At 39.7% G+C, this 23,237-nt stretch overlaps 1 long non-coding RNA gene across 1 annotated transcript; it reads left to right on the top strand.

Moving 5' to 3' along the window:
- Nucleotides 1–1,071: 1,071 nt before the first annotated feature.
- Nucleotides 1,072–21,242, top strand: LOC149316347 (uncharacterized). Its single transcript, XR_016280702.1, has 3 exons — nt 1,072–1,198; nt 18,780–18,892; nt 21,023–21,242. It is a non-coding gene; the product is annotated as an uncharacterized LOC149316347 (long non-coding RNA).
- Nucleotides 21,243–23,237: the final 1,995 nt, after the last annotated feature.

The raw sequence follows: 23,237 nt of genomic DNA, 5'->3' as shown, positions 1-23,237 counted from the left end.
AATGGAAACATGCTAAAGGAAGTGCTATTGTCTGATGATGTGGTGTCAGGTTCCATTTAGCACTTATTACCATTCCCATTTGAGCTACTATGGCTGAATGGGGCTTGCTGGTAAAGATGTATTGTAGAACAGATTGTCCAATACTTGGCAAATATTAACTAGAAGAGTAGCTACCCCCCATGGCATCTGTCACTTGCTTTCCTTAAGTCTTTCTTCTTACATAAGCTAATTGGGAAGAGTTTCTCATTCTTCTTCCTATTTTTCAAAAGCAGAAAGGCATTCCTCCTCTGTGGTATATGTTGATTATGAACAAAAACAGGTAATCATTTTCCATGGGTGGCAGTGACAGAGAGGAAATCAATTTGTGCCAATGTGTTCAGCAGAAAGGGGGTTCTTACTATCCACTTTTGCTACACCTTTGATTAAGTGCAGATGCTGAGCATTACGGAAGCATTAGCATAAGTGTGGAGAAATGGCTCATGATAGGGCACATTTCTTCATCTGGATATATCAGAGGAAAAGTCATTTTGCTTAGTACATAAAGTGCCAGCAGAATGAGGAGTGGCATTAGTCCCTGATGTCTTTGAACAAATAGCCACCTACTTCATTGTTGTACAAGGAACTGGAAATATTCATCTCATGCCATTCATAAAGAGGGCATCTCCTGATTATCTCTGTCAAAAGAAAAGAAGCCCCTTATGGCTCCAGTGACTGCATTTTAGAAATTCAACAGTCATTTCACAGGGGGTGGTGGAGGTGTAATCTGGAATGGAACCTCCAAGGATACTATGGACCGACTGTATTTCTTTTGACTGTTGTCAGGTGCCTTGGGTTCCAAACTGGATGAAAAGGGGCCATCATCATTTTCATCATCATCTTCACCGCCACCATACCACTACCATTTACGTATGCCATATTTTATTCTTCATTTATCTGTTTTGCACATGTGAATAGCCAGTATTTCCAAGACTGATTCATACATACTTTTCTTACAAGAAGAAACATGTGTTAAGTAGAGGTCAAGTGCTTGTTTTACCTTCTGTGCACCAGTTACTTGCTTATTGTGACAACTGTACACCAGTTGCTTGCTTACTGTGACATTTTTTGTCATCTGTGATCGTTGTACTATTTGTGTAGTCTGGGAAAGTCTGTCCACCAAAGTCTGTCTGTTGGGCTAAGGAGAAGAGATAAGAACTGGGTAATTATCAGAAATTTGATCATCTTACTATGGGGTTGGTGATGTCTGAAACACTGAAGACCACACAGCCCATTTTAGCCATCTCCAGAAGTCTGGAGGGCCACATTGAAATGTTATACTTGCTGTTTTGGATGACCAAAATTGAAGTTTTTGGACATTTTAAGGGGTATTTTCTTGGGATTTCTGGCTGTTTCAGAGGTAGGGACAGCATGTTTAGAGAATTTTGTATGCAGAAAGGGATGTTTCCTCAGGCAAAAAAAAAAATGGTTTAAATTAAATTAGGGGGTGGGGTGCAAGGAGCTTTGCAGGCCCAAAGGGAGAGGAGGTCCAAAAAAGTGCATTGGTCCCCTCAAAAGGCTTCATGCAAGCTTATGGGCTGCACAATTCCCACCTCAGTACAATCTTACTCTTATGTATTTGAAAAAATTTGAGCCATTATTCATACTCATTTTGAATAATTTTGAATAAGGAATACATCACCTTTGCATACAATAGAGACCACTACCATATACTAGCACAGTTCTCTACCTCCACTGGTCTCTTTTGGTGTGGAAAAGGTCCCTTTCTGGTCTGGAGAAGTGCCACTGAGCCATACCCTCAGTGGATGTGGCAATTTTTGGAAATAAATTGTATGTTTTGTTCTTTGACAGCTGCTGCTTAAGCAAATGACGAATACTGTCTTTGTAAAGATAGCTATAACTGATGGTTTGCAGCCATGCTGTGGAAATGGTACTATAGTTTCCAGAATGACCCAACCACATAAGGGATTACAAACCCCAAAGGTATCTTCTTCAAGTTTTCTTTGGGCATCACAGTAGTAATTTTCCTTCATTCTAGAGAAACTACTGTCAGACAGAGGTAAAACTGTGATCCTATACATAGCAGTAAAACAGTGAGCATTGGTTACTAGATCACTGAATTCTTAAAATAGTGCCCTCAGAAAGTCTTGGTCTACAACTCTCATGATGCCAGGTTTGCAGGAAATTGATGTGAATTACCTGGTGTTTATTGTCAGTATCTTATATTCAGACAGTTTCCTGGTTCCTGCATCTAAAAGTCTGTCCTTGATTGTGTCAATATGTTGATTGAAACAATTGTGAGGTACATGTAAGCAAGGCAAAATCAAACCCATTCACCCTAAAGACCTTGGGGATCTCAGAGAGTTTTGCTAATACAAACTATGCACTCTTTTACCTTGTAAGTGCTATCAGCTTATTTCCATTTCCAAGGGATATAAACCCTGGGAGTACTTGTGGAACATTGCCCATCTTTTAATGATCACATCAGAGCATTTGCCAGGCTGACATTTGATTATCTCAGAACAGTGTAATGCTGCATTAGCACCTCTCCCAAATGGATGTTGGATGGCTTATCCATGTCTTTGCAACACCCCAACTGTATTACTGCAAGCTCCTCTGGAGGTTTTCCAGAAGGGAGCATTCAAACAAACTATTTTGTAGAATGGCTTCTTAGTGCAACTCAGGAATTTATCAAAATCTTCTTGTATTTGTAACATAGTCTTTTGTGCTCATTGTAACGGAGAGCACTCCCAGCTGTCCAATCAGAAGGCAGCTGAGGGCCAGCCAATAGCCTGTAGGCTGGAACTTTTGAAGATTCCGAACTGACAGTTGGGGAGTCAGTTGGAACCGGGACAGTTTAGAACAGCAGTTAGGGCTTAGAATCTTGGGGAGAGAGGACGGAGGTCCAGGAGTTCCTGCGGGAATGTGTCAGTTAGGGGCTGGGATCCAGAGAGGGAGGGTCCCAGGGCTCGAGAAGGACGGTTAGGGGTAGAGTCTGTGTAGAAAGGGCTCCCTACCGTTGCACTGCCAGACCTCTAGGAGAGGGAGGGAGTGTAATATCCTGCGGGATATGGCTAGCCTTGGTGGCTGAGTTAAGAGAACGAACTGTCTAAAGAGAGGCAGGAAAGTCTCTAGGTGATAGAGAGATATTTGGAGAAAAGTGAAGTGACAGTAGGCGAGTCAATTAATACAAATATAACTAAGTAACCTGTGCCTGAACTAGCCGTTATATGCTATCATTCAGTTCAAGAAAGAGATGTTCAACCATTTTGTTTAATAAAGTTCTTGTTTTGGTTTATATAAAAGCTTGTCAGTCATACATATCAGCTCCACGCTACTATATAAAGAAAAGACCCTACTGCCAGCCCTTAAAAAGAGGGTAGTCATTACAAAATTGGTGGCAGCAATAAGGAAAGAAGGATAACCATTACATAATTGGTGGCAGCAGTGGGATAACAGAAGTCCCAGGTGCTTGCCATAAAAAAAAAAAAAAGGCTTGTGATTTGGACATCCGGTACATAAATGGTGGCAGCTTAATTAGGTGGCAGCGGTGGGATAAGTAAAGCGCAAGCGCCTGCCATGTTTAAGAGGGGGTCCGTTACACTCATTGTTCTTGTGAAAGTGGCTGTGTGATACAGCAGATTACTAGTGCCATCCTTTATTTCAAGAAATGTAATTTTTATCTGGCTTAGGATCACAACTATAGTGAGCATGGTCCCCAGTGGATATATGTCAGCAATGCACAATATCCTTCTCTGCTACAGCATACTTGGAGGTCTTGGTGCAGAATACAGCCATTGATTGACTAGCTACAGGAATGTGCTTTTTACCTAAGTGAAGTTGGGAAAATTTGCCACGCTAGGAGCCCAACAAAGTGCTAGGACATTTCTGTCCTACATCATTGTGTACTTGATTTTGCCTGCATATTACCCAAGCAGAAGGAGATTTCTTAAATTTGGGCAACCAAATACTTAAGAAATTATCAGTTATCAGTATCCATCGTAGTTTTTTTTTTTTTTTTTTTTTTTACAAAACAGAAATCTATTAATCACTTTAACATCTTGCTCTTTAAGAACTGGAGATTCTGTATACAATTTTTCCTTCTCTGTTGTATATTTTATTGTATATTTTTACTAGGGATGAAAAGGATATTTTTAAAAATTGAAAATTAGTAAAAAAAATAGATTTCTTGAGAAAAGGCCTCGAGGAGGAATGTCTTAGGAGGCATCTGCACTGTAGATATAACATAGTTTGAAACCACTTTGTGTGTTGTAGCTCCATCCTATGGAATCCAAGAATTTGTAGTTTTACAAGGTCTTTAGCTTCTCTGCCAGAGTGCCAGCGCCCCACAAAACTACAAATTCCAGGATTCTGGAGGCATAGCAGTTAAAGTGGTTTCAAACTACATTATTTCTACAGTGTGGAGGCAATCTTTATGGATAAGAATCTTAATAGTTTGGGGCTTATTCTGTGTGAAAAATACACATGGAGGAGACATTTTTGTGAAGAAAAGATCAATTTCTGCTCAGAAAACAGAACCTCCTCCCCCCCCCCCCCCGAAAACAAGTTTCCTGCACACCAGAACCAAAGAACTTCATTGCTCAGGATGGCTGAGTGATTTTAAGGTGGGTTTCAGGAGCATTTGCAATTGTGACAATGGTGCCACAATCACAAATGTAAACACAATGCAGTTATAAGGTCATAAATCTAGTTTACAGCATTGTACCTGCCTAACAGGTTGCCAGCCATGCATTATTTTCCACAAAATAACCCTTGAACTTGAAACAGTCCTCACAAAAAAATGAAGTGTTTGATTACTTTTTTGCAGTAAGGAGAAAGACACAAAATGTTATGGCTGATTCAATAGGGCAGTAGTTCCCAAACTTTGGTCCTCCAGATGTTTGGGCCTTAAGTTCCCAGAATTCCTGACTGTTGGCCAAGCTGGTTGGGGCTTCTGGCAATTGACATTGAAAACATCTGGAGGACCAAAGTTTGGAAACTACTGCAAAGGTCTACTCTATTGTACTTAGTTTCAGCTAGTGCATGTATGTATTTAGTGAACTGACTGGTGGCAATGTTTTGACAGCTAACAATGCTTCTTTCTCAACAGAAATTGCATTAAGTACAATTTTAAAGCATTCAGTCATGTCTGAAATTATTGAAAAAAGATATCAAGTATATTGTATTCTAATCTAATTATCTAAATCATTTAAATTATGTATAAGAGCTACTTCAAGTCTTTGTTCTGAAAAATGTTTATAGACTGCATATAATTTAGTACTAACACAGTCAAGACTCAGAGGGACCTTAAATGGTTTTCTTCTCCTTCTCCTTCCCCTTTCTTTTTATGTTTTGCAAAATAAAAGAAGCTCCACTAATTGATAATTTAATAGCCCCTATAACTGTTGATTCTTAACCTTTTTCCAAATATAATTTGAATAAAGGAAACAATTCAACCCTATATGGAGTTGGTTTTGAGGCTACCATAGTAACAAGTACAAAATCAGAACATGCTTTTCTTTTAAAGGCAAACCTTGATCTTTATGGACTTTACCAGAGATACAGGCAGAGACTAGATGCTTATAGGAGGATTGGTGTGTTTTTTTAAAAAAAAATACCACAACCACAGAATAGATTTCTGTTCCTCTTTCTGTTTGCTTGGCACAAAGAATCAGATCTTCATTGTAAGTGTTGGATACTGTGTTTGCTAATGCTTCTAATAGAAATCAATATTTTCTGCATGTGACTATTTAAATGTTGTATATTCGTTTGGCTCCATTGGACCATGGGTAGATGTGTAACCTGTTAAGGACACCATCTGAAACAGAGGTGTTAATAAGGAAAGATAATAATCTTGCAGAATGAGAAGTAGTGGATCTTATGTCAGGGGGTAGTGGTAAATCTGTTCCTAATTGTAGTCTGATCTTTAAAGGCCTACCCAATGTTCTAAAAAAAGAAAAAAGAAAAACAGTGTGGCATAGTGGTTTGAGCATTGGACAATGACTCTGGAGACCAGGGTTCGAATCCCCACTTTACCATGGAACCCCACCGGATGACCTTGGACAAGTCACACTCTTTCATCCTCAGAGGATGGCAATGGTCATAAACCCCTTCCAAATAAATCTTGCCAAGAAAACCCCAGGATAGGTTCACCTTAGGGTCACCACAAATTAGAAAAGGCTAAAAGACAAACAACAACAACACGATTCTGAACTTATTTCTATAGACGGAGTTCAACACCAAAATCCATTGCAGCTTCACCACCCCAATGAAATGGTAACCACCATCTATCACTGTTGGAAACATTGTAAGCAATAAATCACAATGAAACAACATCAGCAGGTAATAGTTTTAAACATATAGTTTTAGAGTTGAATGTGTCCTAGCAGGTTCAGCCAAAGTGGTACTTCAGGAGTAGCCAGCACTCTCACTTTAAATTTGCTTCATTTGTCTGAAGTGACATCATCACATAACGAGATTTGATTGGCTGAGGGATTGCTTCACTCTTGTTAGAATGAATATGGACCTTTAAAAACCACAATAGCTATCAAATAGAGCTGAAGGTGCAAATCACTAATGCTGTGAAAAGAATCACAGTGGAACTCTTCTGCTGCTGATTCATTTTGTAGTTGCTAAACAGCCACATATGCAAGCTAGAAAAAAAACTAAGGTGAAATATCAGGCTTGCTTTGGCTCCAGATGTGAATTTTGTAAGGAATGTCACAAAGGTTTCCAAAAGTTGAGAAATTTTGCACCATCTCAAATACTGTAGGAGTATTTGTAAAGAAAGCGTGGCAGCTGCATAAAGAGAATCCAAACAGAAATTCTAGCAGTCTCTTTGTAATACTTAATGGACCATTGTTAATATAGAAGCAACTGTTATACAATTTCAGACATGTGGCTAGGGCTAGGAAAAGATTTTTTTTGTGTGGATTATGTAAAGTCAAGATTTAGATATGATAGATCAAACAACAGCAACAGCAGTAATAGTCATAGAATCTCATCCAAATGGCTCATAGACAACTGACAATTTCTTAGTCAAGAACAAATTATTTTAATGACATACCACCTTAGTTCAACTGACTATTATATCAGCTATCAGATGACCTTTCCCAGGAACCTTCATACATATTAAATGGGTAGCCACAAGTGGTTACCTAGAAGAAGTTGCTGTAACATTTTCATTACTGTGATACTGAGAGCTAGTTAGCTTCCATCTGTGCCATTTTAGAAGCCATGATGGATCATAGTGATGCTCCCTGGTGGCTGATACCTCTTATTCCATGAGGCAATGAATCTGTGCCATGCTTAAGCTGAAATATCCAAGAAGTTAGCCAAGAAGCTGTTCGTGTCCACAAATTTATGCAGCTCAGACAAAAAGCCAGCAAAGAGTCACTGTCTTACTAATATGGCAATGACCAGCTGCAACTGAGTAGTTAAGTGGATGCATAAGAAAAGTGTGAGACCTTGTGGAAGCTGATGATAGTCAGAAAAGACAATATTGAATTAGATGGATAAATGCCATTCCTTCAGTGATCTGACCCCATGTTTGGCAGCCTCGTGTGCTCAGAAATCTGTGAGACTACAGCCATTCCTCCACTTTCTTTGTTAACAGTTTCTGGGGAACATTTCTTGTTTTATGGTTGCTTGAACATGGAGATAAAAAATGGGAACTGAATGTCTGCCAAACTGTGTGGGCAGACGGCAGCCAATCTGTAAACAATGGGAACTGCCTTCTGCAGCTCAACCAGCACTCTGGTGATCTGGATTAAAGCCTGTGGAGCTACTAGGCTAACTCTGCTTTTGTTTGATCCACAGCATACAATCATCTACCAAAATGCTTATGCATCTTATAAAAGTGCAATGCTGGCTGAGCTGGCTTTCCTTCCACTCTGCTTTCTCCATGCAGGGAAGGTGAGGCAGGAGCACCTTGAGGAACAATGTGAGTCTCAGCCAGTATTTGAAGCACTTAGAAACTTTATGTAATGAATACAACCCGCAAAATAAATCAGCCTGCATGGCCACTATGAGAAGCTGCGAAATACTGAATTAAACCTATGACCAATGTAATAGGTATGGAAAGATATCACACACACACACACACACACTCACTTTAAAATGTTTTTTTTAAAGTTTTGGGAGACCCTGACTGGAGAATCCATAAAGATGTAACCTGAATAACCTGAATTAAAAAAAAATCCATGTTTTGCACAAAAACAAATTTCCTGCTCAGAAAACATTTTTGTGCAGAAAATAATAATAATAATAATAATAATAATAATAATAATCCACCCTTCTCCCAAGGCTGGGACTCAGGGTGACTTACAACATTAAAAAACACTATACAGTTAAAAACATACAAAAAATAGTATATTAAAATAGAATTAATTTGCTGCAATAATTAAAACAAATTCAATACTAAAATCCAATTTAAAAGATTAAAATGCTTAAAATATATAAAAACTGTATACCACTCCAGGGCATTCTTTAAAAGCTTTCTGTTTTGAAAGCCTGTCTGAAGAGGAAGGCCATCAAGGAAGGGGCCATTCTGGCCTCCCTGGAAAGGGAGTTCCAGAGTCTAGGGGCAACCACAGAAAAGGCCCTCTCCTGTGTCCCCATCAACCATACATGTGATGGTGGTGGGATGGAGAGAAGGGCCTCCCCTGAGTATCTCAGAGCCTGGGCCAGCTCATATCGGGAGTTACGGTCTGCCAAATAGCTTGGACCTGAGCCTTATAGGTCAGAAAGATAAATCTATGTTTTTCTGCATAGGCCTTGTGATCTCATTAAGGAGCCCTGGTGGCGCAGTGGTTAAATGCCTGTACTGCAGCCATTCACTCGAAACCACAAGGTTGCGAGTTCAAGACCAGCAAAAGGGCCCAAGCTCGACTCAGGCTTGCATCCTTCCGAGGTCGCTAAAATGAGTACCCAGACTGTTGGGGGAAAATTAGCTTACTTGCTAATTAGCCTACTTGCTGTTCACCGCTATGATCTTTGGAATAGCGGTATATAAATAAAACAAATTATTATTATTATTATTAAGTGTTATGTCATGCTCACAGATGGTCATTCTCTCTCTCTCTCTCTCTCTCTCTCTCTCTCTCTCTCTCACACACACACACATATATATATATATATACAGAACATTTTTTCCTGTTGGTAAATTGAGACAAAAAATTTAGCTAAAGGAAGGTGAAATGAGAAGATTATTTCTTTTCACCTACTTGGAGAGATGGGATAAGGTTTTTAAAAATCTAGCCTACTTGCTTTTAACCAGAGCAGAGCAGAGAGAGAGCCCTAGCACCACAGCAACTGGAAAAAAAGGAGCAACCTAATTTAGGGGTGAAACACATGGACCAAATAAAGCAGTTTCAAACAGCTTTGAAGGTGGGGCATTTAGATAATGCACACCTCCAAAGTGGGTGGAAACCAGACTGAAGCCATGCTTCAGGCCTAAAAACTGGAGCCAAAAAAAAAAAAAGCCATGATAGTCTGACTCAAGGCAAAAAATGTGCGTCTTTGACCCTGCATATAAATGGCCTGATGTGAAAGTGGTTCTGAAGAGGTGATCCATCCTAAAGCTGCATATATACACACCGTGCAACCCAAGCGGTTGGGGTGGCAATGCTAAAAAGCAAAAGTGTGACACTTTCAGTGGATGTAATTACAACATACACAAAACAGACAATAGTCCAAAAATCTCCAAGGTGGAGCTATTCACCTTGACACAAGCCACATCCTAGGCAGTTCTAGCCATAATGCATAACGATGCCATTCCATAAAGATTTATATCTCTGCTTTCCTTATTTAATCATGACCTTAAGTGGTCTAGAAGGGAACTGGGATTTTATTGGGAGAAGCTGAATCACTGTTTTAACCTTACAAAAGAGATGACTGAAAGAAGTCATTTATTTATATTTTTTTAAAATAAGCCTGCATATCCTCTGTTCCACCTTTGGGAATCCAAAATATCAAGCAGGCATCTTGTTTACCAATATGTCTTTCATTTCAGCTCACTGAGCAATTTATATGTCAGTAAATGATGTCATGACAGCCACCGTTAAGAGATTTATTTTTTAAAAAATTAAACATTGAGTGACAGAGAAAGAGACTCCATTATCTCTCTCTCTCTCTCTCTCTTTATCCTTTAGTGAGACATTATTATTCCCCCAGCCCCATCAGTGTGGTGCAATAAAATAAAAGCGTATAAGAAACTAAAATATTGAATTGCAACTCAACAGGCATTTTTATAGCTAAATCATAGTCCTGTCAAGTTGCTGTTGGATGGGCACTAATTAATGTTTCCGTTACTATGTATTACAAGAAGCAATAAGGAAAACCTGAACTGATCACAAGGAGACATTTGTTAGCACGACAGTATCCATCTTATGTCTGCAGATGTTAATCCACCTGCCCTGGATGGAGGAAGAGAGGAATGAGTAATTAAGCAAAGCTAAGTGGTTTATGGGAAGAAACACCCATGGTAAATGAAGCTAATGTTGTTTTCATTTTGCAACATGCAAAGATAGTACCATGTGATCACTATCTTATCCACCAAGTATGTCCTTTCCCATAATGTGCAGAATGCGATTATTGCAATTTGACCTACAGGCTAGTATTATTAGTTATTTAGTCAAATCTGCTCACTCTTCCAGGGCAAAAAGAGAGCAAGCAAGCTCATTTTCCACAACTGCCATCTGAAAACCTTTGTTCATTCAGAGACAATTAATATTTACAAACATTTTTATTAGAGCAGGGCAATAAAGTAGAGTAGGAAGGAGATCGTGCATGTAATTGTTCCAGTGGGAATGTTTCTGCAGTATATGCCATCAGTAGGAAAGAGTGTTAGGATTCAGCTGCAAAATTACTCCACCTGGCATCTCTTTCTGCAAATGGGAACTTACAAAAGAACAGGGATGGAAATACATGTCTCTGAAAAAGCATGAGCTTTTAGAAGTATTCCTTTCCCCAAAGGCTCATCGTTTGGTGTAAATGATAGAGTTGTCAGCTACCCTTGTACTTGGAAACAAATCCTGAATGTTTCCAGCACTCTTAAAAATCTCACAGGTCCTTAACACCCATGTACATTAATGCTCTACAGTTTCTTTTGCACTTTTAGAAAGCTTAATTAATTAGACTGAAACTATCCTTCATCCGTAACTCTTTTTTAAAAACCTTTTACAGATTAGTGTTTTGGTGAATCTTAGGTGCTTTACAGAGTGCCCAAAAAGGGCACTCTGCTGCACGAGGGAGCCGCAGCGGACAAACTGCGCAGCTCCCCCACGCAGCAAAAAGAACCCACAAAAAGTGTGTTCTTCTTGCAGCGCAGTTGTAACGCCACAAGGCACCAATGGCACACTTGCGGCATCACAACCGCACCGTGACGTGCAGATGCTAAGCGTCTGTCACGTCAAATGGCAGCACCCATGTGTATAGGGCACCACCATTTTTACACCCCCAGTACGTACTAGGGGTGAGGCCTGATTGAACACTGCATCCTCGGCCAACCCCTAGTATGTACTGGGGGCGGAGCAAAGGCCCATCTGTAACGGGCCTCTTTCTCCTAACTTGGGAACACAATTTATTTGTGTGCTGTTTGTTAAATTTAATACAAAATAAAATACAAAATTTTCAATTTTTGTTAAAAACACCACACTGTTAAATGGAGATTAACAGTATGTGAAACCATACCCACTAGTTAAAACTACATGTTACCAAACCAAAAGCCTGCCTGAATCAAATGCCTTTGCTTTCCTGAGGAATGACATCAAAGACCAAGCCTGGCTTCCCATTTGCTTGACTCATGTGTTTTTGTATAGAAATGCAAATTTCTTCCATTTTAAAAAGTTCTCCACCTTCCATAATCTTCCTTCTCATTGCCCATATTGCAATGGCTTAAAAAACAAAACAAAACACTGCAGCAAACTAAAAAATGAACAGAGTGATTACACAAGTTCTTCTGATGGTGACTGTGTTTGTAGCTCTGCTGGTAATATTTGCTTTTGTTCTGTTTTTCACTGAGCTCAGGTCTGGCCAGTAAATGTTTGTTGAGGAATTAATGAATACCATGCCTCTGAGTTGGCAGAGTTTACTTAAATGGATTTGTGTACAGTAGAGCTGAGGAAGTGGGAAAGAAAGATAATAATTATATAGATGGAACTTATGTCTGCTGGATCTTTTTTTAAAATTAATCTGGATATTCTAAATATGTATTCACCTTCTAAATCTTTGCCTCTCGATTAGTGTTCAGATGGGTTACCTATCCTGTAGAGAGAACCACATTCTGGAAGTATATAAAGAATTCTAAATAAACCTATACACACATGACTGATGAGAGACAGGACAAAATGTCAAAGCTTCCTGCCACAATCATCGGGGCAGCCTCAGCGTATGTGATTGAATGATGAATAAAATATCATTCCAAATGATAATGTTATACTCTAAATAATTCCATTTGTTTATTCTACATTTTGCATTGAAGTTCATCTCCCTTAGAGGTTTCTTTGACTTTTGATGCTGTTTTGCTTTGCAAATGTTTACAGAACTTCTCATGGCAGTCTACAGTATGAACTGAGCTATCTTCATTTTTTGACTAATGTTCAAAAACAGTCTACTATATTTTGGTTAGATATGTGGTTTGTGGGGAGCCTACAGATCCTGCCTAATCTTGGAAGCTAAGCAGAGTTAACCCTGGCTAGTGCTTGTTAGAGACACTGCCAACAAATATCACATGCTGTAGGGCTTTATTTCAGAGAAGGAGTTGGGGAAAAAAAAATACTTCCAGGTATTCCTTGCCCAGGTAAACCCTATGAAATTCATGGGGTCACCATAAGTCAACAGGTGACTTGAAGACACGCACACTATACACACACACACACACTGGTGGTCTGTACTGAGTAGGGGAAAATCCTTAGGAAACAAACATGACATATCTAGGCCTATACCTAATTATAAGACTGATCTTTGTGCAGCTTTATACCAGTCCTGATGTACTTTGTAGATCTGAAGACTTCAGACTCATAGAATCATAGAGTTGGAAGAGACTGCAAGGGCCATCCAGTCCAACTCCCTGCCATGCAGGAAATCTAAATCAAAGCATCCACAACAGATGGCCATCCAGCCTCTGTTTAAAGACCTCTAAGGAAGGAGACTCCACTACACTCCGAGGGAGTTTATTCCACCATGAAACAGCCCTTACTGTCAGGAAGTTCCTCCTAATGTTGAAGTGGAATCTCTTTTCCTGTAGCTTGCATCCATTGTTCTGGGTCCTAGTCTCTGGAGCAGCAGAAAACAAGCTAGCTCCCTCCTAAAATATGACATCAAGACTGTCAGCTAACATCACTCCAATTGGTCATTTACCTTCTGCTCTTGTAAATGTAATTTTGATGCATTGGGATGAAGGAATATTTTACCTATTGGGAGTACAATTTCCTAAGTTCAGGAATGGTTGAGGGGAATGTAAGTATGTATAATAAACCAATATGCAGCAACATCAGTAATGAAAAATGCTTTCCGTGTCGGACAATAAGTGAAATTCCCTGCCTCCTGCAGGTTCATATCCTACATATCCCCTTTTGTCTTTCTCTTCTTTTTCCCCTCTGTAATTATACTTTAATAATAATAAAAAGTGAAATTCCCTGTAAATATGAGCAACTTGATAGTATGGATAAATGTGTCAGATCATAGTTCAAAGACAAGTGACCCAACAAAAATGTCTAAATTTGGTCCAAATTACCATTCTGTGGTCAGTATGGCAACTTATTGCCACATTTCATAAACAAGATCTACAGCAAATATATGGATCCAGAAAATAAGGATATATCTACACTGATATTTTATCACTGGATTCACTGCTGCAACTATTCCTAAATGAGCTTCTACTCATCTAATACCACTGGTTCACACTTGACCAGCAGCAAGTCATAGTTCAAAGTCTGCTCTTAAGGTCAGTTGTCTACTGTTACATCCCTCTAGGATGGCTGGATCAGACAATGTGAATGGTTTGGATACAGAGTGTAACTGTTTCTGTCCTTCTAAGCAAAAATAGTTGGATAGGTTGTCCTTTCAAAAATAGTGTCAGCTGCAGTCACTATTATCTAAGACAGGAGATAGGGATAGTGGGATAGTGATCAAGCACTTTAATTCTCTGCCCAGCAACAAAACAAAGAGGTTGTGACTAGTTTATTGCAGAGGTGGCAGCAGAAAAATTGGAGATGTGAAATTCTTAACTGCTGGACTTATCTGGGACATAAAGTGCTTGCATTTGAAAAGACGGATGTATGAATGCACTTTTTGAGATGCTTGCCAAATTGGAGAGGGAAAAGAATGAAAGGATGTTGACGGTGTCTGAGAATAAAATTTATATGCAGAATCTTTGAATGCCATAGCGATATTCTCTCCATCATCATCCTTTCACAGCAAGAATGACATAGACCTCTGAGGGGAAAAAAGCACAGTACTAATAGAAAACCGTCAGTGTGCTTCACTCACATTTCCCTGATGTCAAGAAGTGATGCTGAGTGGAGCTGCTGGATGAGATGAGATGCCTCTCGCTCATTTCCATTTCAAACTTGGCCTGCTTTGCAAAGAGTGTAATCAGTTCATCACTGCAGCCATGCACCGCAGCTCAGCTGCCAGGGCTGCATCTCCTCTTGAGGTTTGCCCCTTTGTCTGCCCAGCTGTTTGTGACACTGGGCAGCTCCCAACAGGCTCAGCGAATCACCGCGAGCAGTCAGAGACATCCACTAAGGTTAGGAGGTTGCTTTCAGCTTTCCAGTGTATGGTCTTGGGCTTTGTGATATAAACTATTTCATATGTACACATTTCACTCAGTCGAGAGGAAATGTAGGAAAAAGCCAAAGAGCTAGCAAGACTGTGGTAAGTTTCTCTCACACATACATCTCAGCATTTTCCAGCTCTTTCTAATGTTTTTAAACGGTTGTTCTCAAAGCCTGGAATGTTAGGTGTGAAAATCAATTTGATAACATTATAAATTGGGAAAGCCATTTGGTACCACTAACATCAAGAATAATAGGGTTGCCATAATTGTCCACTATTAGCAGGGACAAAATGTAGGACAAATTTGAGACCAAACTGCAGGACAAAACTCAGCCCAAAATGTAGGACATTTAAGGTCCTCCATTTTTCTTAAATGTCCTACATTTTGGGCTGAGTTTTGTCCTGCAGTTGTCCTACAGTTTGGTCTCAAATTTGTTTCACACTTTGTCCCTGGTAATAGTGGACAATTATGGCAACCCTAAAATAAGGAAATTAATTTAAATGACTTAAAGCAACAACTCGGTCCCTCATTAGTGAAAACATTAGTTTCCAGGACAGTCTAAGGAAATGAGAGAGAATGACATAGATGTTATCAGTGCTGACCCTAGGGGGCATGTCTTTTAGGATCACTTTTAAAACTGCTGTTTTGGGAAAACCTTTTACACTACACAGTTATAGCATTATGATTCCACTTTAACAGCAATGGATCAATCTGACAGGATCCTAGAATCTGCAGTTGAGGACAGGTATTTTGAATTTTCAACCAAAGAGTAATATTTCCTCCCCAAGCTACAAAGCCAGGTTTCCATTGGACATAGCCATAGCCATTAAAAAACTGAATCATAACATCAGTAATGTTTAGTGTGAAAGGTCCCCTGGTTATTTTAAAATTATCTTTCCTGAACTAGAATTCCTTCCCAGATAGATAAACCCCAAAATATTTTTCCCTGTGGAAAGTGGGACTTCAACAGATTATGAAGCTGTTAGGTTTGAAAATCTGTCAAGAAATCTATGAGATTTCATGTTACAAGCTGCTCAGTTAAGTTTTCTCACTGATCTTCAATTTTGGTTCTTTATTATGGTCCAAAGACCCAGTAAACACCATTTGTTATTGTTTTTTGCCTTCAGGTTGTTTCTTACTTGTGACAACCCTAACATGGGGTTCTCTTAGCAAGTTTCTTTGTGTATGTGTGTGTGTGTGAATGCCAACCTCTCAGACTGAGAGTGTGGCTTGCCCAAGGTTACTCAGTGGGTTTACATGGGTGATCTGGATTCAAACCCTGGTCTCCAGGGTCATAGTTCAACGCTGAAACCACCATGCTAGCATATAAAATAAATTAAAAGCACAAAAATTAGTCAAATTGCACAAAGTTTATTTCAAGTATTTTTCCCAGGCTCACCAAGACTGCCTGAAATATAGCGGGTGGCCAGCCTGTAGCATTTCTGATTTCAGACTGAAGCAATGTCTGAGCGCCAAGGCAATTTTTTAATGAATCTTGAGGCAGTTGGGCAGATTTTCCAAGAATGGGATTCCCACCTGGTTAATGGTTTTAACTTCAGAGTTACACTAGGAATATTTTTGGTTGATGACAGTGACATTGATTTAACCAAACCGGAATAAGATTAAGACAACTCCAGGGAATCTGGGATAGGATCAGGGCTAGTACAATGGGTACTAGCAGAAAGACTGGTTTAATGGTTTAGGCTTAACAAACCTTTATCAGTGAACATCAAGAAGAAATGAACCCAGCAGGGGGTAGGAAGCAGCAAGATTTCTAACCAAAAAGCTACAGAGGTCTTTCCACATGTCCTCAGGTCTGTGATCAGTCAGTTCACTTAAAGGTAATCTGACCTCTCCACATTCATGATCATTGGCCTCTCTGCACCCCAGATTAATGTAGGATATGAAAGGCTGCTAACAGGAATCTCTTTTCCTGTAGGTTAATAAGGAATAATATGCTTATTTCAATTAGAGGACTATGATCCATTGCAGGTGCAACAATGTATGACCCAGGTGCAACAATGTATGATCAAGAGCCCTGGTGGCACAGTGATTAAATGCCTGTACTGCAGCCACTCCCTCAAAACCATAACGTTGCGGGTTCAATACCAGTGAAAGGGCTCAAGCTTGACTCAGGCTTGTATCCTTCCAAGGTCACTAAAATGAGTACCCTATCCAGCTTGTTGGTGGCAATTAGCGTACAGTTGTAAACTGCTTAGACACTGTTAGTTCAGTATGAAGCAGTATATAAATGAAGCTGTTTGTTTGTTTGTTTGTTTGTTTTGACCAACTACAAATATAAGCCAGTGAATCAAGCATTGAAAATTCTTAATCAAAAATGTTTTCAGTCCATATGAGCATAGGCAGAACCTTTTCCTTCACAAGCGAATCACTGCATACTCTCTGCCTACCCACTACCTTTCAAGAAGCATGATCTGCAAAGAACACATGTTTTCCTTATTTAACTCAATGGGAATTCTGGGTAGATTTTTTTTAAAGAAAGACTTCTTAATTTTAATTCTTTTTAGAAGAAAGACATTAATTTTTGTAAAGATAGAAAAGAAGGGTGTGAATTTAGGTAACTGGCTTCAAGTCCCAGCCTTACTGGGGCCCTTAAAGTGTGTGATCCAGAGAAAGAGTGTGGATGAAAAGCAGGGAGCATTGGATGGGGTGCAGAATGAGGTCAAATGGAAGCCAAGAGAGAAGGAAATGTGGGATATGGAGTTTAAAGAAAACTTCCTACTTAATTATCTAAGTGCTCAGCATTATGTGAATAACCATAAACTCATGAAAGGACTACAAATGAGTTTAATGGGATTTACTTCTGAATAGAAATGGGGAACACATGGATTTAGTTAAATCATTTTTGCCCCCTTATTAGTAGATTTAACCTCGTCAAGCCTTCAAAGTTAGGGATCTGCTGAAACAGAAGGCGAATAGAAAAAAGAACATGGCAAAGGAATGAGGGTAAGGGTGAGAAGCCAAGAGCGGACCAAATGCACACTGGGATTGTGTCCACTTAATTACCCAAGTGCCTAGCATTATGTGGGCAACAAGACAGATAATAAAGAGCTGTTTGGGGTTAACTGAAGCCAAGTAATAATATACAATGGGTTATACAATTAGGCAGTAGTATGTAGTGATTTGAGTGTTGGACTATGACACTGGAAGAACAGAATTCAAATCCCCACATGGCTAAGAAAAGCCAAGTAGAAGTTATCTATAGCTATATCAATCAATGATCTTCATTCAGATTCCTCCACCACCCTGTGGGTGACCACTACATGGCGATGTCTTGGGGTTCTAGGAAGGAAGCCCAGTGAGAATTGTCAAAGTCTACAGACATCAATGATTCTTGCTCAACTTATCCCGCACCTTCTTGATGTAACATCATGAAGATGATTGGTGATCCTCACTCAGCTTCTCCTGCTACATTGTCTTGTGGGAAGGAACACGGAGGCCATGTGTGGACTGCAAAGATTATAGCTATTGGTGATTATTGACTGGAATCCTCCCACCAACATAAGAAGAAAGGAAGAAGCTGAGTGAGGATTGTCAATGCATACCCTCATTCAGCTTTCCCACCTGACTGGTGCTGTAATGACATAGTGGAGCAGAGTCAGAAAATACTCCCCCTCCCAGTGTGATAATATCTTTGAAAACTGAAGTTTTTGAAGATGCTCCCACAGGAGGCAGGAAAATGTTTAAATTATCCATTCTCCCCTGTGGGAGTAAACAGTGTAGCTTGAGGGCTAACCAAGCAACCAGTTTCCACCCTATTTCATTTCATATTGGGACTCCCCCCTCCCCCCGTGCTACTTTCCCTGCTTATTCAAGTGGTTTCCAATCCCTGCTCTTTGATTGTTTCCTAGATATTATTTTTCTGTTTCCAAAATTTTCTGTATCTCATTGTTCAAGACAGTAATGATGCAGCAAGTGGGGTAGCCTGCCCAGCAACAGAGCCATGTGATGCCTTTCAAATCCCAATTCTCCCTTTCCTTAGACTTTCCTGTTTTACTGAACCTACTGGAAGAAGAGACACCCACTGTAACAAAATCTGACATTCTAAAATCAATGAACTTGTTAAAGCATTGGCTCAAAGGTAGAGCTCATCAGGTGAGTCAAGCCATATTGCTAGAAAGTCCTAATGATAGCTTACTTGGGCCCGTTCCATCCGGGCCTTTGCGCCGCCCCCGTCATGTGCTAGGGGTTGGCTGAGGACCTAGCGTCCATACCAGCCTCACCCCTAGCACATGACGAGGGCATAAAAATGGTGGCGCCCTATACACATGGGCGCCACCATTTTTACGTGCTGGACGCTTAGCGTCTGCACGTCGCCCTTGCCTTGCGATGTCACGACTGTGCCGTTTGCACACTCGTGTGTCGCAAGCACGGCATCTTTTTCCACCGCCAGGAAGCCTCCCTGTTTGGAGGCTGCAGCTTCCTGGTGGCGGAAATGGAGGCAGCGGCAAACCGCTGCTTTCAGGTGGTCTGTAATGTGCCTAAGTTAGTTTACTAGTTATTTCCATGCTCTGCTTAAAATAAAGTGGCAATGCCCCTCTTTCATCCAGGTCAACTAGATTTTCATTATTATATGTTAATTGTAACAGCCTTGTTTATGCATTTGGGTAGATAAACTGTATTGAATGACCTGTAATATTGTGTAAAGAGAATAGTCTTATGTGACTCAAAATTCTATGATTCTATGAAAAAGTTGGACAGAACAATTGGGCATAATGGTGCAGACCTCTTACAGATGTATTTGGCCTGTCACAATGGCTGGTGATATTAGTAAACAAGAAAAGCAAACAATGGATTCAGATTTTATTTTATAATTAATTTCATGAATCTAAGAGAAGTCACACAAATTTCAATGATCTTGTTGATAGCTCTAGAATATTCCCTGTATCGTAAACCAAAGTATCCCTCATCAAAGAAAAACTTGAATGGAAAAGCCAAGAGACAAGAAGGGCAAGAAAAGTATGCCTTAATCACTAGTAATCAATAAGGTACTTGACAGCTTTATTTATCCTTTGTTCCTTGTGAGAAACAAAGCCAGAGCATAAATTCAGTATCAGGTAACTGAGGTTATACTACAAAGAAGTATCTAATGCAATATTTCACCCTTGAACTGTCTGTACATTTAGACCAGGGGTTGGAATCATATGACATTCTTGTTGTTGTTGGCCTGCAGCTCCCAGCATTCTTCACTGTTGCCTGTACTAGTAAATTTCCAACCCTGCTTCATCCTTTACAACCAGGCGGGCTTATATGGAGGTGAGACTCAATTTCAGTACTGTATTTGGGATTTTCTAAAAGGTTTTATTCCTCAAATTCGTCCAATTCATTTTGTCTGGGAATTACTAGATTGCTTCTTCATGGAAAGCAACTTGTAGGGATGTCAGAAATGAGTTTCTCCATGTCTTCTTACTGGCAACTTGTAGCTTTTCCCTTAAGCATACTATGCAAATACTTCCTGGTCAAAATACATTGGGCTAATTTATGGAATAACTTCACTTTCAAAAATATATCCTGAGACCATCCTTTAAACCAGACTTGATTGGATATCTTTGTCCCTTTCTCCCACTTTGGGGGTTAAAAAGTAACCAAATATGCCTTCATTTTCTGGTTTAAATTTAGGTGAAAATGGATTTATGACATGTTTTATGGGTTCTGTATATAGAGACAAAGAGTAATGCAGTTAGTAAAAGCCTATAGTCTCATCCACATCAGTTTTGGATCCAGGGCTCTGTTGAATGTGCTAATTATAGGGAATCTTCTTGAGGTGTGAGCAGTTACTTGAATAAATGATCCATAAAAATAATAATATAATGAGGTGATAGTACTTAATTTCTTTACACCAAGCCATTGGATCTGCAGTTTAGGCTGCACCTATACTGCAGAATTAATGCAGTTTGACACTGCTTTAACTGTCATGGCTCAATGCTATGGATTTGGGGGATTTGTAGTTTTGTGAGATGTTTAGCCTTCTCTGTCAGAGAGTTCTGGTGCCACAACAAACTACAAATCCCAGTAGAATGGAGCCATGATAGGTAAGGCAGTGTCAAACTGCACTAATTCTACAGTGTGGCAGCAGCCTATGTTAACAATTTTTTGTTAACTCATGTTCATTTTATTAATATTATAGACAAAACATAATCACAAAGCACTAGCATAAGTTAACTCTAAACAGTGTCATTCATAAAAGTATTTTCTTCTTCTTTTTGTCCATGGAAACATTCACAGTGTACTTCATGTCAAGTTAAAGTGTTAGAGTGCGGTTCTAATTCAATACATTTTGGTAGAACATGGAATGGTCCTGCTCCATACTGCTGAAAGTTCAGTTTATGGAAGAATACAGAAGGCTTCCCTGCACATATTTAGAGGCCACATCTGCTTTACATGTACTGAAACATTATAGCATGACAGTTTGATTTATGACATGTCCTCCCTGTATTCTGTTGTTGTCCAGCTGAACGAATAAAGGATGAAAAACAGGATATGGTGTTTATTTCCACCCAGAAAAAATAAGCATGAGGGAGACTTTAAGTTTTCAATTATAAAAAGGATTTTAGAAGTAAGGGAAAACAAAGGTTTATTGAAGATAAGGTGAAAATGTATACTGAGGTTGATCCAAACTTTTAGAAAAAAATGAAAGAGAAATTAAACCATGGGAGAAAAATATCCTTTGTCATAGCCAGCAGTGGCTCTTTCTTAGGAGAAAATTATTTTCATCAGGAAAATCACGTGTGTCTTGTTTCTAGGTTAATTCTATTTCTACCTTCACCCTATAACCTACAAAGGTGCTCCAGATGACTGGAGGCTCCCCGAATATAACATGGGATATGGTGCATTGAGCTACAATAGGTAAGCATATCTGCCAAAATTGGGTTGTCTTACTTGTGCACGCAGGGACTGCTAACATAAGGGGAAAGTTTCTAATGTTTGCAGTCCTCGAGTTTAATTATAGATTTATCATGTGTGCTGGCCAAATGGCCGTAATAAAGTTATTATAGATTTATCATGGGAAAATATTCTACATTGTCTCTTTTGTTACTAATGAGTAACTAAGGTGCTTTACAGAGCGCCCAAAAAGGGCGCTCTGCCAGCGCCCGTGTTTGCTGCATCAGGGAACTGCAGCGGACAAACTACGTGGTTCTCTGGTGCCGCAAAAAGAAGCCGCAAAAAGTGGCTTCTTTTTGTGGTGTGGAAATGATGCCGCAAGGCACCAATGACGAACTTGCGGTGTCATTTCTGTGCCATGATGTGCGTCCGCTAAGCATCCGCAATGTCAAAATGGTGGTGCCAATGTGTATAGGGCGCCGCCATTTTGTACGTGCTCAGCACGTACTAGGGTTAGAGGCGTCTGGAAAGGACATCTCCTCACCTCTTCCATGCCTCCCCCCAAGTAATATCCCAAACATCCCTCCAGCCCACATTAAAAGCCAGCAGCCAAACTGAATGAAGGAGGTCTGTTCAGCCACTGGTTGGGTTACAAAGGGGATGAAGTTTCCATTACTTTCCATTCCAAGTGATGCTGTGATAGAATTGTGACAGTCCTGTCGATGATCACAGCCTTGCTTGTGATAAGCAACTGAACAGACCTTCGTTCAATGCAGCTGCTGGCTGTTAAGGTAGGCTTGTGGAGAGGGCATCTATGATCATAGCAATAAAGTCATGGTCATGACCATGTAGTCTTACTGAATATGGACAAGTTACAGATTCATAATTCCAGGTTACAAATCCATAAGTCCAATACAGAATGTCATCCACTTTCAGTGATATCTCTTTCTGCTGATGTTTTGTAGAAATAATAATAATAATAAATCGTTTATTTATATCCCGCCTTTCCTTGGAGATCAAGGCAGGTTACATAACGATAAAATATACAAAAGTAAAGATTAGCATGGGAATCACTCCTCTTCACCCAGGGTCACACAGTGTGTGTGTGTGTATGTGTGTACACCCCCCCCCACACACACATACACACCCACTCTTTTTCAGGTTAGCATTCTCTGAAGATGCCAGCCACAGATGCTGGCAAAACGTCAGGAATAAGCTCTTCTAGAACATGGCCACATAGCCCGAACACAAAAAACTTTTGTAGAAAGTGTTGGAGAAGCACAGATGTTGTAGCTCTGGGAAAAACATCTAAACTGTATAATTTTTCCTGGATGGGAAAGAAGTTATGAGTTAACATGAATTTAGCTTTTTTGAAAAATAGTTATTATTTTGGATCTTGACACCTATTCCTGGTATGTCACAAAAGGCTCAGTATGAAAACCGTTTCCATGTGGCTTTTTTGTATCTGAAAGAACCAGATTTATTTTATTAATCTTTGGGTATATATCCTATTTTCTTTCCAAGAGATAGAATTTATCCATCTGGAAGTGCTGTAAGATGAAAAAGAACAATTACATCTCTTTCAGTGCTTGACCAAGACTTAGCAGTTCTGGAAGCA

This window comes from Sceloporus occidentalis, unplaced genomic scaffold (genome assembly GCF_023333645.1).
Source record: "Sceloporus occidentalis isolate IW3139 unplaced genomic scaffold, rSceOcc1.0.p SCAF_3, whole genome shotgun sequence".
Lineage (NCBI taxonomy): Eukaryota > Metazoa > Chordata > Lepidosauria > Squamata > Phrynosomatidae > Sceloporus > Sceloporus occidentalis.
This window is presented reverse-complemented; position numbering and strand designations above follow the sequence as displayed.